At 35.9% G+C, this 16,310-nt stretch overlaps 1 pseudogene; it reads left to right on the top strand.

Moving 5' to 3' along the window:
* The first annotated feature begins 13,272 nt into the window (after nucleotides 1-13,272).
* On the top strand, nucleotides 13,273-14,256 carry LOC119520869 (annotated as a pseudogene).
* Nucleotides 14,257-16,310: the final 2,054 nt, after the last annotated feature.

Below are 16,310 nucleotides of genomic sequence, written 5' to 3' on the forward strand. Positions count from 1 at the left end.
TAAGGCAGGATAGAGATTGTTATTTCTATTTATCAGATTGAGAAGCTGAGGTTCAGAAAAGTGAATTTATTTGATCAAATTCTGCAAATCTGATTACAGATCTGGGGCTAATACTTTACAGATTATTATTATCTTTACAGATAGTTATTATTAATAACTTTACAGATAGCTATTATTGTCTGTTAATATTACTACAATTATTATAATATATAACAATATAATTATATATTATACTTTACAGATAATTAATTATTATTTACAGACAATTAATTATTGTCTTCTAGCCAATACAAATATGAATGGCCAACAAGTAGATGAAAAGATGCTCAAACCCACTGGAAATCAGGGAAATACAAATATCAAGATTTTGGTCATCAATCTGGTAAAAATTAAGAGAATTAGTAATATTCATGGATAAATATGTAGAGAAATACACTGGTGGTGGGTTGTGTAAATAGATGCAGATTTAAAATTTTTCAAAATGCTTTAAAATAGCAATTCTACTTCTAGTAATTTATCCTACAGAAAAGTTCATCATAAAGATATATGTACTGAGTGATGCTGTCAACATGGCTATGAAAGACATCCCCTGACAAAGCCTCCCCCCCCCCCCAGAGATTTAGGGAATAAAAGGACAAATCCCACTTTCTTGGAACTCTGGAGGATAGGAGAGAAAGGAGAAGGACTCCACAAATGCTGAATCAAGGAACAGAAAAATTACAGGTAGGAGAATTCTGTCCTGGACTCTGGTTTTTTCCTGTTCCCCTCCTCCTCATTTGGTTCCACAGGTTTGGAAGTCACACAGGCAGCACAGTCTGAATCCCTCCCACAATGGACTGAGACTGTAAAGTGACTTAAAGCAGTGAGTTGGAACTCCACACATATCTAGACACAGGGACCAAAGTCCACAGGGGCCCAGGGTAGAACACAAGCCACTGAGGAGTGCTGCATACAAAAGGGACACTCCAGGGGCAAAAAAAAAAAAAAAAAAAAAAAAAAGAAGAAGAAGAAGAAGAAGGAGAAGGAGAAGGAGAAGGAGAAGGAGAAGGAGAAGGAGAAGGAGAAGGAGAGATCACAATAGAAAGGCTGGGAAAGAAAAAAGATTTCAAATCAGAAACAACCTCAAAACTGGAAGAACTACAAAGAGAGAGAGAGAGAGAGAGAGAGAGAGAGAGAGAGAGAGAGAGAGAGAGAGAGAGAGAGAGCAAACTAAATGCACTATGAGGAGAAGTAAGGAAATAAAGATTACAGTGGAGATAAATGAAATAGAACAGAAAAAAAAAAAACCAATATAGAGAATCAATAAAACCAAAAGTTGGTTCTTTGAAAAGATAGATAAAATTGACAAATATTTAGCTCCCCTGGGAATCACGTTCCACAGAGGGGAGGGCAGTGAGTTTACCTGTAGAATTGGCTTAGAGAGAGAGGCCACATCTGAGCAACAAAAGAGGTTCCCTGGGGGCAGCTCCTAAACACAATTTTAAGTAGGCTTAGCCTCTCCTTTACAGTAACAAAACTTTATAAGGGCAAGACTCAAGATTGAGGACTCGGCCTTCTAAATTGGTAGTCCCCAATGCATGTGAGAATAACATGAATTCTTCAGGTGGGGAAGTTTAATATTTCCAAATTTCCCTCCAGTCCCTCAAGGGGGCTTTGCAAATACATTTTTATTCTCTGCCCATATTACTCTGGGATGTATCAGGGCTTCATACTAATCTGTACAAACCAATCAGATTTCATTCCCTATTTTCCAGTAATTATGTTGCTTGAATAAACTAACCATACAAGTTAAATTATTTAGTGTGTTACAAAAAAATATAGATTTTGCACTTACTAAACATCTCTTCCTTTGGTCTCACACAGAAGTTGAAGTTTTAAAAATACTTTCAATATTGTCATTTATCCTTTAGTCTGATTTACCTTAGTCCTAACCAAGTCCATTTCATTCATATCTGTAATTGAAGTCTGATCTCTTTTTCAGACTTGTTAACATTTCCTGTTTGGGGTAATGCTGACATTCATAGCTGCCAGACCCTGGCTCTGAGTCTCAGGTGTCACACAGATACACAAAGTTCCAGGGACCAACCAGGTTATACACATAGAGCTCAGCATCTCAGAATTTAGAAATAACCATTACAACTCAGGAATAGATGTAACTGCTGTAAGAACTTACAATCTAGGAAACTTTACAATAAGCCATCTCCTGATAACCTATGCTCTCAGATTCAATTCTCAGAGTTTGCACATTACAGTTAGTCCGTGTTAGTGAGGCATTATAATGTTTTTCTTTTCATTTCTGGTTTATTTCACTCAATATGTTGTCCTCAATGTCCATTCACCTCACAACTTCATTCCTTCTTGTACCAGCTCAATATTCCATTGCATGTAAACATAACAGTTCACCATTCCATTCATCAGTTGATGTACCCTTAGGCCACCTCCATCCACCATGAATCATGAATACTGCTGCCATAAACCCCACTGCGTTAGTGTCCATTCATGTCCCCCTTTTTTCAGTTCTTCCAAATATATACCCAATAACAGGGTTGCAAGACCATATGCCAACCCCATGCTTAGCTTCCTGTGGAACCACCACACTGCCCTCTAGATGGGCTGCACCATTCTACTTCCCCACCAATGGTGATTAGGTACATCCCTTTTTTCACATTTTCTCCAGCATTTATATCCCTCTGTTTATTTTTTAGACAGTTTTATTCACACACCATACATTCCATCCTAAGTAAACAATCAGTATTTCCCTGTATAATCACATAGTTATGCATTCACCACCACTAGCTATATGAGGACATTTCCATTTCTTCCACAAAGAGAAAGAAAAAAAAAAAAAGAAAAAAGAAAAAGAAAGAAAAATAATGACAATTAAAAAAAACAATGAAAGAAAAAACAAAATTAAAATAAAATACAATATAAAAAGTCAGACAATGCCACCAATGCCAAGAATCCCATACCCCTCCCTTTTATCTTCCTCTTATAGACATTTAGCTTTGGTATATTACCTTTGTTACAATTAATGGAAGCATATTACAATGTTACTGTTAACTACAGACTCTAGTTTGCATTGATTGTATTTTTTCCCCAATACAATCTCATTTTCAATACCTTGCAATATTGACATTCATTTGTTCTCACTCATGCAAAAACATTCATATATTTGTACATTTAATCACAATCATTGACCACTCTAGATTTCACTAAGTTGTACTGTCCCAGTCCTTATCTTCTATCTTTACTTCTGGTGTCCTACATACCCCTAACCTTCCTCTTCCAACATACTCACAGTCATCTTTGTTCAGTGTATTTACAATATTGTGCCACCATCACCCAGTATTGTGCTATCCATTTCTGGATCTATACAACTAATCCTTTTGAATATTCTGTACTCCTTCAGCAACAAATGCCTGAACTCTACTCTCTTTATATCTCCTGGTATCTTTGTTTCTACACTCTTCTCTAAACCTCTGTCTCCTGTCTTTTCCTGTCTGTAGCACTCCCTTTAGTATATCTTTTAGAGGAACTGTTCATGAACTCTCTCAGTGTCTATTTATCTGTAAATATTTTAAACTCTCCCTTATTTTTGAAGGACAGTTTTGCTTGATATAGGATTCTTGTTAGGCAGTTTTTCTCTTTCAATATCTTAAATGTATCATACCATTGCCTACTTGCCTCCATGGTTTCTACCAAGAAATCCATTTAGTCCTATTGAGCTTCCCTTGTATGTGATGGATGGCTTTTCTCTTGCTGCTTTCAGAATTCTCTTTGTCTTTGACATTTGACCATCTGATTAGTAAGTGTCTTGGAGTAGGTCTATTTGGATCAATTCTGTTTGGGGCATGCTGCAGTTCTTGGACCTATAATTTTATGTCTTTCATAAGAGTTGGAAAGTTTTCATTGATTATTTTCTCTATTATTCTTTCTGCCCCTTCTCCCTTCTCTTCTCCTTCTTGGACACTATAGTATGTATATTCATGTGCTTCATGTTGTCATTCAGTTCGCTGAGCCCCTGCTCATATTTTTCCATCTTTTCCCTATCTGTTCTTTGGTGTGTAGGATTTCAGTTGTCCTGTCTGATTTACCTTAGTCCTAACCAAGTCCATTTCATTCATATCTGTAATTGGACCCTTTCTTCTTCCTCTCCAAATCTTCTGTTGTATGTCTCCATTGTGTTTTTCATCTCTTCTATTGTGCCTTTCATTCCCATAAGTTCTGCCATTTGTGTTTTCAAGCTTACAAATTCTTCCTTATGGTCACCCAGTGTCTTCTTACATCATTTCATCCCTTTTGTTACATTTATTTGATTTAGAATATTTGTTTCAACATCTTTAGTTGTTTCAACTCTTGAATCTCAGTTGAGGTGTTATGGTTCCTTTGGGCTATATCTTCATGTTTCCTGGTGTGGTTTGTGGTTTTTTTTGCTGTCTAGGCATCTAATTTTCTTGATTAGTTTATTCTGGAGGTTGTTTTCTCTCCTTTGCCTTGGATTTTCTTGTTGGTTTTCTTTGCTCTCTATATTTCTTTGTTTCTCTTACTGGTGAGTTGTCAGTATCCCCTTGCAGTTTACATACTGTCCAGCAGATGGCAGTGTTTGGTAACTTAATCATCCTCAGAGGCTGCTTTGCCTCTGAGCACAGGCTGCATCTACACAGATGAGCTGAAACTGCAGGATTCCTATGCCCTCACTTTTGCAGCCAAAATCTAGCTTGATGTGGGGCTACACCTGTGGCAGAGTAATCCCTCAGCTGACCCAGTACTCCAGCCATCCCCAAGGCAAGGAAACAGCTGCTGGCTGCTACTTCCCTCAAGAGTCGGGGAAGGGTTTTCACACCCAGGACTGGAAATGCTGTCTCTGTCCATATTTTCTCAGTCTCTTTGTCCCTCACTGACCTGGGCCTTGCAATGTCCTCCCCTGTCCCCCAGGTCTTCAAACAGTGGTGGTATGTCTCACTGCTGTGAGAGATTTTAAAATCTGTGTCCCTGGTGGGAAGGTTCCTGTCTGCTGATTCTGTGCCTTTCCTGTACTGAGTTCAAGTGAGGGGGAGAGGACTGGCTGGTCTGGATGGAAGATTCCCACCTGATATTTCTTCTCTTTCTTCAATTCGGCATCTGCAAGGACCTTCTCCAGTCTATATCCTCCTCCAGATTTTCTAACAATTCAGAATTGTCCTTTTTTTCACTGTGTGTCTGGAGAGCAGTTTTCAGTAGCTAGTTATATCACCATGTTGAACCCAGTAGTATTTTTATACACTGGGTAATAAATGAGCTGAAAAGGAAATCAAGAAAAATTCACAATTACAATAGCAACTAAAAGAATCAAATATCTAGGAATAAATTTAACCAAGGATGTAAAGCACTTGTACACAGAAAATCACAAACATTGCTAAAAAGAAATCAAAGAAGAACCTAAATAAATGGAAGGACATTCTGTGTTCATGGACAGGAAGACTAAATTTCATTAAGATGTGAATTCTACCCAAAATGATTTACAGACACAAGGTAATTCCAATCAAAATTCCAACAGCCTACTTTGCAGAATTGGAAAAGCTAATTATGAAATTTATTTGGAAGGGTAAGTGGCCCCAAATAGCCAAAAACATCTTGAAAAAGAAGAACAAAGTTGGAAGACACACACTTCCTAACTTTAAAGCATATTACAAAGCTGCAGAAGTCAAAACAGCATGGCACAAAGGATAAATATATCAAACAATGGAATTAAATTGAGAGTTCAGACCCTAACACTTATGGTCAATTGATTTTTTACAAGGGTGTCCAGTCCACTCAATTGGGAAAGAATAGTCTTTTCAACAATGGTGCTGGGAGATCTGTATATACATATGCAAAAGAATGAAATCGGATCCCTATCTCACACCATTTTCAAAAATTAACTCAAGATGAACCAAAGACCTAAATCTAAGAGCCAGGACTATAAAACTCTTAGAAAAAAATGTAGGGAGGCATCTTCAAGATCCTGTGGTAGGCAATGCTTTCTTTGACTTTACACCCAATGCACAATGGAAGATAAAATAGATAAATGGGACCTTCCCCAAATTAAAAATTTCAGTACATCAAATGACTTTGTTACAAAAGTGAAGGGACAACCTACCCAATGGGAGGAAATATTTGGAAACCACATATCTGATAAGGGTTTAATATCCAGAATACACATAGCAATCCTACAACTCAACAATAAAAAGACAAACAACCCAGTTTATAAATGGGCAAAAGGCTTGAATAGACATTTCTCCAAAGAGGATATACAAATTACTAAAAGCACATGAAAATATGCTGAACATCACTAGCTATTAGGGAAATGTAAATCAGAACCCCAATGAGATAATCATTTCACATCCACTAGAGTGGCTACCATTTAAAAAAAAAAAAACAGAAAATTACATGTGTTGGAAAAGATGTGTAGAAATAGGAACACTTATTCATTACTGGTTGGAATATAAAATGATGCGACCACTGTGGAAGACAGATTGGAAGATCCCCAGGAAGTTAAATATGGAACTACCATATCTGGCAATCCTGTTACTAGGTATATACCCAGAAGAATTGAAAGCAGAGATGCAAACAGATATTTTCACACTGATGTTCATAGCAATATTACCCCAATTGCCAAAAGATGGAAGCAACCAATGTGTACCAGTTTGAATGTATTATGTCCCCCAAAACACCATTATCTTTGATGTAATCTTGTGTGGGCAGATGTTTTAGTGTTGATTAGATTGTAGTTCTTTGAGTGATTCCATGGACATGCGACCCACCCAACTGTGGGTGATGACTCTAATTGGATAATTTCCATGGAGGTGTGACCCCACCCATTCAGCATGGGCCTTGATTCATTTACTAGAGCACTATACAAGCTCAGACAGAAAGAGCGAGCTTGCTACAGCCAAGAGGGACACTTTGAAGAATGCACAGAGATGAGAGTAGCTGCAGATGAGAGACAGTTTGAAGACAGCCACTGAAAGCAGACTCTTGCTCCAGAGAAGCTGAGAGAGTACAAATACCCCAAGTGCAACTAAGAGTGACATTTTTGAGGAACTGCAGCCTAGAGAGGAACATCCTGGGAGAAAGCCATTTTGAAACCAGAACCTGGAGCAGTTGCCAGCCACATGCCTTCCCAGATAACAGAGGTTTTCCGGACACCATTGGCCATCCTCCAGTGAAGGTAGCTGATTGTTGATGACTTACCTTGGATGCTTTATGGCCTTAAGACTGTAACTTTGTAACCAAATAAACCCCTTTTTATAAAAGCCAATCCATTTCTGGTGTTTTGTATTCTGGCAGCATTAGTAAACTAGAACACCATGTGACCATCAAATGATGAATGGATAAACAAAAGATGGTATATACATACAAGGAAGATTATTCAGCCATAAAAAGGAATGAAGTCCTGATGTATGTGACAACATGGGTGAACCTTATGGTGAGTGAAATAAGCTAGGTACAAAAGGACGAATATCTTATGATCTCATTGATATGAACTAATTATGTAAGCAAACTCACAGTGTTAGAATATAGGTTTACATGGGATAGATTAGGTAGAGAATGGGAAGATGGTGCTTAATTTGTACAGAATTCCTATTTAGGTTGATTGTAAAGGTTTAAAAATGGATAGAGGTGATGGTAGCACATTATTGAAAATATAGTTAATAGTGCTGAATTATGTATGCAAATGTGGTTGAACAGGGAAGTTTTAGGTTGTATATGTTACTAGAATAAAAGTTAGAAGGCAAAACATTAGACAGCATAACCTGGTGAACTCTGCTGTGGACGATAGATGTGGGTTAATAGTACAAGAATAAGAATGTTTTTTCATGAATTATAACAAAATGTACAAAACTAGTACAAGGTGTTAATGTAGGGTGGTATATGGGAAAAATACACCTGTTGTAAATGATGGTCTATAGTTAATAGTACTATTTTAATATTCTGTTATCAACTATAACAAAGGTACTACAGTAATTCAAAGAGTCTACAGTAGGGGTATATGGGAACTAGATATACACAAAAGAATGAAGAGTACCAGGAATAGAAAATATGTGGGTAAATAATAAAAGACATTTTTAAATCACTTTAATCTCTTTTAAAACAGAATTTAACATCTAAAGCAAAAGTATTAGCAATGTTTTAAGGTGTTTATAACATATGTGGAAGTAAAATGTTTGACAATGTAAAGTCCAGACTAAAAATTAACAATTACAATAAAGAGTTACAACTAATAAGCTAGTAGAGGAATAAAATGAAACCATAAAAACCTCAAAAAATCCCAAAGAAATCAAAACAGGAAAATAATAACAAAGATAAACTGGACAAATATAAAACAAATGACAATATGGGAGACAGAACCAGCTATATCAATAGACTATACATTTCAATTAAAAGACAGAGGTTGTCATATTTGATGACAAAGCAAGAACCAACTATAGGCTATCTATGAGAAACACATTTTAGTTATAAAGACAGAGATGGATTAGAAGCAAAAGAATAAAAAAGGATATACCTTGCAAACCTAATAATAAAAAGCTTGAATAGTCAATTTTAACAACTGGCAATGGCAGGTCAATTATTACCAGAGATGAAGACTATTACCTTGGATAAAGAGGATTTTAGAATGGTTAAAATGTACATTAACCAAGAAGACAAAACAATCTTAAATATATATTCTCCTAATAACAGAGCTTCAAAATAGAAAAAAAAATCAAAACTAAAAGGACAAAGGGACAAATCTAAATTTAGACTTGGAGAGTTCAACAACTTCTTCACAGTAAGGAGTTGCAAACAGAAAATCAGAAGGGATGTAGATGATGTAAATAACACAACTAATCAATTTGTCCTAATCTGTGTTTATAGAACATTCTCCCCAATAATAGCAAAATGCACATTCTTTTCAAGTGCACATGAAACACTAAACCAAATTAGACCATATTCTGGGCCATAAAACAAACTTTAACAAATTTTAGAGAAGTAAAATCATACAAAGCATGTTCTGTGACCATGATAAAATGGAAATGCAAATGAATAACAAAAAGATATCTGGAAAATCACCAAACAGTTAGAAATTTAACAACACACTTTTATATAACTCATGGGTCAAAGAAATCACAAAGGAAATTAGAAAATATTTGAACAAATTAATAATGAAAATACATTTCAACATTGGTGGAATGCAGGTAAAGCATCTTAAGGGCTTAAAGGGAAATATATACCAATAAATGTGTATATTAGAAAAGACTAAAGGTCTAGAAGCTTTTAAGCTGCCACCCTAACAACTAGAAAAAGAAAGTAAATGAAACTATAAAACAAAGACCAAAGTATGTAGAAAAAGGAAACAATAAAGATAAGAGTGAAATCAATGTGCTAGAAGATAGAGAAAATCTCCAAAACCAAAAGATGGTACTTTGAAAAGATAAAAAAGGAGAAATGTATAAGCTCCTAAATAGTCTGATCAAGAATAAAAGAGAAGTTGCCAATTACTAATTAACAAAAATGAAAGTAAAAACACCACTATAGACTCTAAAGACATTAAAATTATAATAAAGGAATGTTATGAATAATGTTAATAAATTTGACAACTTAGACATGATGGAAATTTCCTTGAAAGCCATACTTTACCAAAATTGACACAAGAAGAAATAGAAAAAATTAGAAGCCCTGTTAAAGGAATTAAATTCATAATTAAAACATTTTTCCACCTACTAAAATGCTAGACCTAGATGCTTTCAACTGCAAAGTCTCTCCAACATTTAAGGAAGAAGCACATTGATTTTAAAGAGACTCTTTCAAAATATAGAAAAGGAGGGAAAACTTCTCAACATATATATTTTTTGAGGCCAGCATTATTTTGGTACCAAAACCAGAAACAAAGATATTATAAGAAAAGACAATTTCAGCCAACATCCTTCATCAACATAGATGCAGCATTTTAAAAAAACATTAGCTAATTGACTATAGCAATAAATAAAATGGATAGTGCATTATGACTAAATGGGGTTTATCCAAGAAATATAAGTTTGGTTTAACATACAAAAAATCAGTGCAGTTTACCATATTAATGGAAGAAAAGAGAAAAACCATATCATCATTTCAATAAAAATTTACCAAAAGCATTTGACAAAATTTAACATTAATTCAGGGTTGAAATTCTCATCAAACTAAGAATAGAAGAGTACTTTCTAAACTTGTTATAAGGCATCTACTTATAGCCTAGAGCTAACATCATACTTAAGGTGGAAATATGAATGCTTTGCTCCCAAGACTGGAAACAAAACAAGGTTGCTTGTTTCACCACTACTGGAGGTCTTAGCTAGTGCAGTAAAGCAAATAAAAGAAAGAAAACACATACATACTGAAAAGACATGAAACTTGATTCAAGAATTATATGACTTTGTATGAAGAAATTCTCTAAAAATCCAAGAGAAATTGCTAGAACTAATAAGTAAACTTAGCAAAGTCATGCATACAAAGTTAATATAAAAAGTCAATTGTATCTCTACGTATTAGCCACCAACTTATTAAAAAAGGAAATTACAAAAATTGTATCACTTAATGATGGATTAAAAAAACATGAAATTCCCAGGGGTAAATTTAACAAAATGTGTATACTGAAAACTACAATGAATTGCTGAGAGAAATTAAATAAGACCTAGATTTATAGGGATACGATATTTAAGTATCAGATGATTCAATTTTGTTAAAATGTCAGTTCTTCCCAGATAATGTACATATTCAAGAAAAAACACCCTAAAACCGAGCAACTTTTTTCTCTGATAAAAATTGACTGACCTGATTCTGAAATTTATATGGGCAATACAAAGGTTTATACTACCAAACAATAAAACTTACTACAAAGCTGCAGTAACCAAGAGAGTGTGGCATTTACATAGGACTAGATGTAGAGATAAAAGGAATAGAATAAAAACTCCAGAAATAGACATATATATATATACACACACACATATGTATATACAGTAAAATAATTTTTGACAGGCTGATGTAATTAATGAGCAAGGAATTCTTTTCAACATATCATGCTGCAACAGCTGGATATTCAATTGAAAAAAAATGAACTTTGACTTTTACTTCACACTATACATAATTATTAATTCAAAATGAATCATAGGCCTAAACATAAAACTTAAAACTTTAGATAATCCAGAAGAAAACATAAGAGAAATCTTCATGACCTTGGTAGGCACGGATATCTTACAAAGGTACAAAATCACTAAACAAAAAAGGAAAAAAAATGATCAAAAATGACCTTGGTAGGCACGGATATCTTACAAAGGTACAAAATCACTAAACAAAAAAGGAAAAAAAAATGATCAAAAATTCAAAGTATTCAAATCAAAGTCTTCATCAGAATTAAAGTCTCCTGCTTTTTGAAAGACACCATTAAGAAAATGAAAAAGCAAACCACAGACTGGGAGAAAACATTTGCAAAACTTATATCTGAAAAGGGACTCATATCCAAAATATAAAAAGAAATCTACAATTCAATGAAAAGAAGGTGAGTAATTCAATAGAGAATGGGTAAAGGATTGAACAGACACTTTGCCAAAGAAGTATGTGAATTACCAGTATATACGGGAAAGATATCCAACATCATTAGTCATCAGGTAACTGGAAATTCACATCCTAAGGACATATCATATACACACAGTAGAATGGCTAACATTTAAAAGTTGACAATACCTAGTGTTATAATGAATATGGAGCAACTGGAACTCTAATTTTGCTGGTCTGTAATTTGTCCAGTAAATGGACAAGGAAATGGAAGAAGTGGAGGAGGAGGAGGAGGAGGAGAAGGAGGAGGAAAAGAAAAAGAAGAAACGTCAGAGGCACAGAGGAGCGATTAAAAAGCTTCAGCAAATGTCCATTAGGAGTCCCAGAAAAACAGAATGGTAGGAATGAGAGGGAGCAATGTTTGACGAGTTATCACATGCGAGTTTTCCTGAATTGAATAGAGACAGGAGTCATTAGATTAAAATTGCTCTCTGAGTATCAAGGAATATACTTAAATTATAAATCTATGCCTGGACAAATCATAGCAAGACTTCAAACTATTGAGGATTAAAGAAAAATAACTTAAAAGCTAACAGGGAGGAAATATAGATTATCTAAATATATCAACATCTCTAGAACAATAGCAGAGTTATCAGCAAAAACTAATGATTTTTTTAAAATGAAACATTATCTTCAAAATGATGAGAAAAATGGCTGCCAAATTATAATTTTATTTCTACTTAAACTACCATTGAGGAATCAGAGCAAAATTAAAACATTTTTATGCATAGAAGTCCAAGAGAATTTACCACCCATACATCCTTACTAAAAGATCTGCTAAAATGTGCATTTCCCTAAAAAGAAAAGTGAATACAGAGGAAGGCTTCGGATACAAGAAGTAACAGTGACTATCGACAGTAAATAAAATGTTTATAAATTTAATAGATATAGCAAGTAAAAAACAAAACAAAAACAATCCAAAGGTATAAAACTAAAGCTCTGGGAAATAATAAAAAGTCAACAATGGGTTGGTGTTATAATATTAGCATGTTAAAGGCCACAGAGTTTTGGAAAAGTGAAAAACATCTTGAACATATTTAGTAATTGTTACAGAACTTTATAGCTAGATGAGAATGTTAAAATATTGAGTGTGACCACTAAAGCAATAGAAATTTAACGTATAGTTTTATAATTAGCAGAAAGAAGAAAAGGAGTATTGATTTAACGGAAAGTAGTAATGGAGGGGGGAAAAGGAAGCAAAAGAAAAGAATGGTACATAGAAAACAAAATGAAATCATAGAAATAAGGCCAAATACATCAGTAATCACAGCAAAAATTAATGGGTTAAACTTGTATGTTAGAAGATAGGGATTATTAGAATAGACAGAAAAAAGACAATCCAGCTACATGTTCTTCAAGGGATAAAACTGAAATAAAGTCTCACAGGCATGTTAAAAGTTAGAGACAACATGGCTTGGGTCCAGACTGCGCCACAGTGTCTAGAGATTTGTGGGTCCTTGGAGCCTCTTTAACGCCAGAGCTCAGGCCATGGGCAGCCCCATGGCGGTGGAGGAACAGACCCTCTGGATGGGCACTTCCTAGGAAGCTTTGCTAATTTGCAGCAACTGGACAATTTTCCTCACTAATATCTGTCTGTCAGCATAATCGTCACATCATTTCACCGTGGTGACAGGGACTCAGCTCTGGAATTCTATATAGGGAAAGCATCTGGATCCCAGCCTATCAATGGCTTTGAGACAACCAGAAATATCTGCTGTTGAGCCTAGTGGTCTGTAGGCGAGATGTCCCTGCCCATCGGGATGTACTGCTGGTCATTCAGCTATGATGATGCCCTCGAGGACCCCACACCTATGACTTCTCCTCTGTCAGACATGGGCAGCATCCCCTGGAAGCCAGTGATTCCAGAGTGCAAATATTAGTACCTCGACAAGGTGGAGGAAGGAGAGGCCAGTGCATTCTCTCCTGCTGTGACCCCATCACTGGCCACTGGCAGTGTGGACAAGGTCCCAGTGGTGAAGGCTAAAGCTACCCATGTCATAATGAGTTGTCTGATCACAGAACAGACCCAGAAGAGCATTCAGCATTATGACTAACAGTGAGGACTGAGAGATGCTGGCTACACACCCCACAAGGGCCTTACCACTGAGAACACCGTAAACTAAAGCTACAGAGTGGAGAGATAATAAAAGAAGAAAAGCAGCCTGCATCAGCCCAGTCTACACCAAGCAGCACCTCACAATCTTCCCTTAAGCAGAAACCCAGAGGCTGGTTCACTTCTGGTTCTTCCATAGCTTTACCTGGCCCAAATTCTAACATCATGGATTCTGGAAGTGAGGATAAGGAGAGAAAGCATCAGAAAAATGGAACCTCTTTGGACCAAGATCTCTCCAGAAGTCTGATTCAGGAGGCTTTGCCACCCAGGCCTATAGAGGTGCTCAGAAGCCCTCTCCAATGGAACTGATGCATGTCCAGGTCACCCATATGGCCCAGGACCCAGCAGTCTTCAAGCCACCCAAGGTGGACATGCCAGTGATGGAAGGGAAGAGACTATCAGCGCGGACCCATAATCTCAAACACCGTGACTTGAATGTGCTGCGTTCTAGAGTGCTTTCTATTCTAGGGACTCTGAATAGAGGGTGTCTTGTTTTCCCCACCTCCACCCCACCCCAGTTTCACTTTGGCTTTGACATAGCAAAGGTATATTTTTAAAAAAACCTATGAAACTGAGGCTAGAGCTGGAGACAAAATTGGCTTTTGAGAAACATTAGTGCAAAGCTTGTCTCTGTTGTGTAGAAGCAGCCATTTTGTACTGCTTTAGTTTGAAGTTAGACTAATCTCAGCAGTGATATACTGGTGGCCATCATTATCTATTTTTGTAAATTCAGATTTTCTATAGGAAAGCATTTTTCACCAAAATGAGCCTTGTACCTTCATACACATACATACTGAGGTGCGGAAAGAGGGAATCTGCCTTTTTATTTACATGTTCAGTCATTGTCTTGAGCCCTGTCTCAAATACCTGCTGTTTTATGTTTTTGGATATTATCTTGTTTACATAAGGAGCCGACCTTTCCATAGAGAGATCCTGGAGTCTAAGATGATCAGAACAATTAATTAATTTGTGTCTTCTGTTATGCTTGCTTCTCTTGTTTTGACAGTAAAAATCCTTACTACTTTCTCAAAAAAAAAAAAAAAAAAAAGGTAAGGCTATACCATGCAAAAACCAACAAAAAGAAAGCTAGTGTAGAAATGTTGATATCAGAATAAAAAGAGTTTAAGGCAAAGGTGTTAATTAAAATAGTGAAAAAAAGCTACAAACAATAAATGTAACAATCCAGTAAGAAAAATATTACAGCCATGAACTTGTATGTACTAAATGCAAGAAGAAATCCTATTCATTGCAGATTTACCACGTCTCTATCAAAGACTGATGAATCAAGCAGGCTAAAAAAAATTTGAACACCAAAATTAGCATTTTATCTAATATATAGAAATAGTCTTCTGCACCCAATAAAGAAGACATTATTTTCCAAGTACTTATCTATATGAAATGTATTTTTTAACTGATATTTTATCCTATGTAGCCTACTAGATGGCAAATTTTGTAAATGTTTTATGAGTACTTTAAAAATAGACAAATCTAGACCACCTGATAAAGAAAACGAAAAGAGACAGGTTCAATTTGAATCAATACTAAGGACAAAATAAAGTAGAGATTTAAAAAAAAAAAAAATCTCATGACTAATACACAGAGCTTTAAACCAATAATGTTGAAAGCTTAAATCAAATGGATACTTATTCAGAAAAATGTAAATTATCAGAATCAACTAAAAATAAATGAAAAATTAAATAATGCAATAACTTTTTTATTCATTTTATTGAGACATATTCACATACCATGCAGTCATACAAAACAAAGTGTACATTCAATTGTTTACAGTATCATTATATCGTTGTGCATTCATCACCAAAATTAATTTTTGACATATTCATTACCACACACACACAAATAATAAGAATAAAAATTAAAGTGAAAAAGAGCAATTAAAGTAAAAAAGAACATTGGGTGCCTTTTTTTGGTTTTCTTTTGTTTTTGTTTTTTTTTCTTCCCCCATTTTTCTACTCCTCCATCCATGAACTAGACAAAGGGGAGTGTGGTCCACACGGCTTTCCCAATCACATTGTCACCCCTCATAAGCTACATTTTTGTACAATCATCTTCAAGATTCATGGGTTCTGGGTTGTAGTTTGATAGCTTCAGGTATTTACTGCTAGCTATTCCAATTGATTAGAACCTAAAAAGGGTTGTCTATATTGTGCGTAAGAGTGCCCACCAGAGTGACCTCTCGGCTCCTTTTGGAATCTCTCTGCCACTGAAGCTTATTTCATTTCCTTTCACATCCCCCTTTTGGTCAGGAAGATGTTCTCCGTCCCACGATGCCGGGTCTACATTCCTCCCCGGGAGTCATATTCCACGTTGCCAGGGAGATTCACTTCCCTGGGTGTCAGATCCCACGTAGAGGGGAGGGCAGTGATTTCACCTTTCAAGTTGGCTTAGCTAGAGAGAGAGAGGGCCACATCTGGGCAACAAAGAGGCATTCGGGAGGAGGCTCTCAGGCACAGTTATAGGGAGGCCTAGTCTCTCCTTTGCAGCAAGAGTCTTCCCAAAGGCAAGTCCTGGGGCAGAAGGCTCAACCCATCAAACCACCAGCCCCCTATGTCTGTGAGCACATCAGCAACTATTCAATAACTTTTAAAGACGT

This window comes from Choloepus didactylus, chromosome 1, assembly GCF_015220235.1.
Source record: "Choloepus didactylus isolate mChoDid1 chromosome 1, mChoDid1.pri, whole genome shotgun sequence".
NCBI classification, from domain to species: domain Eukaryota; kingdom Metazoa; phylum Chordata; class Mammalia; order Pilosa; family Megalonychidae; genus Choloepus; species Choloepus didactylus.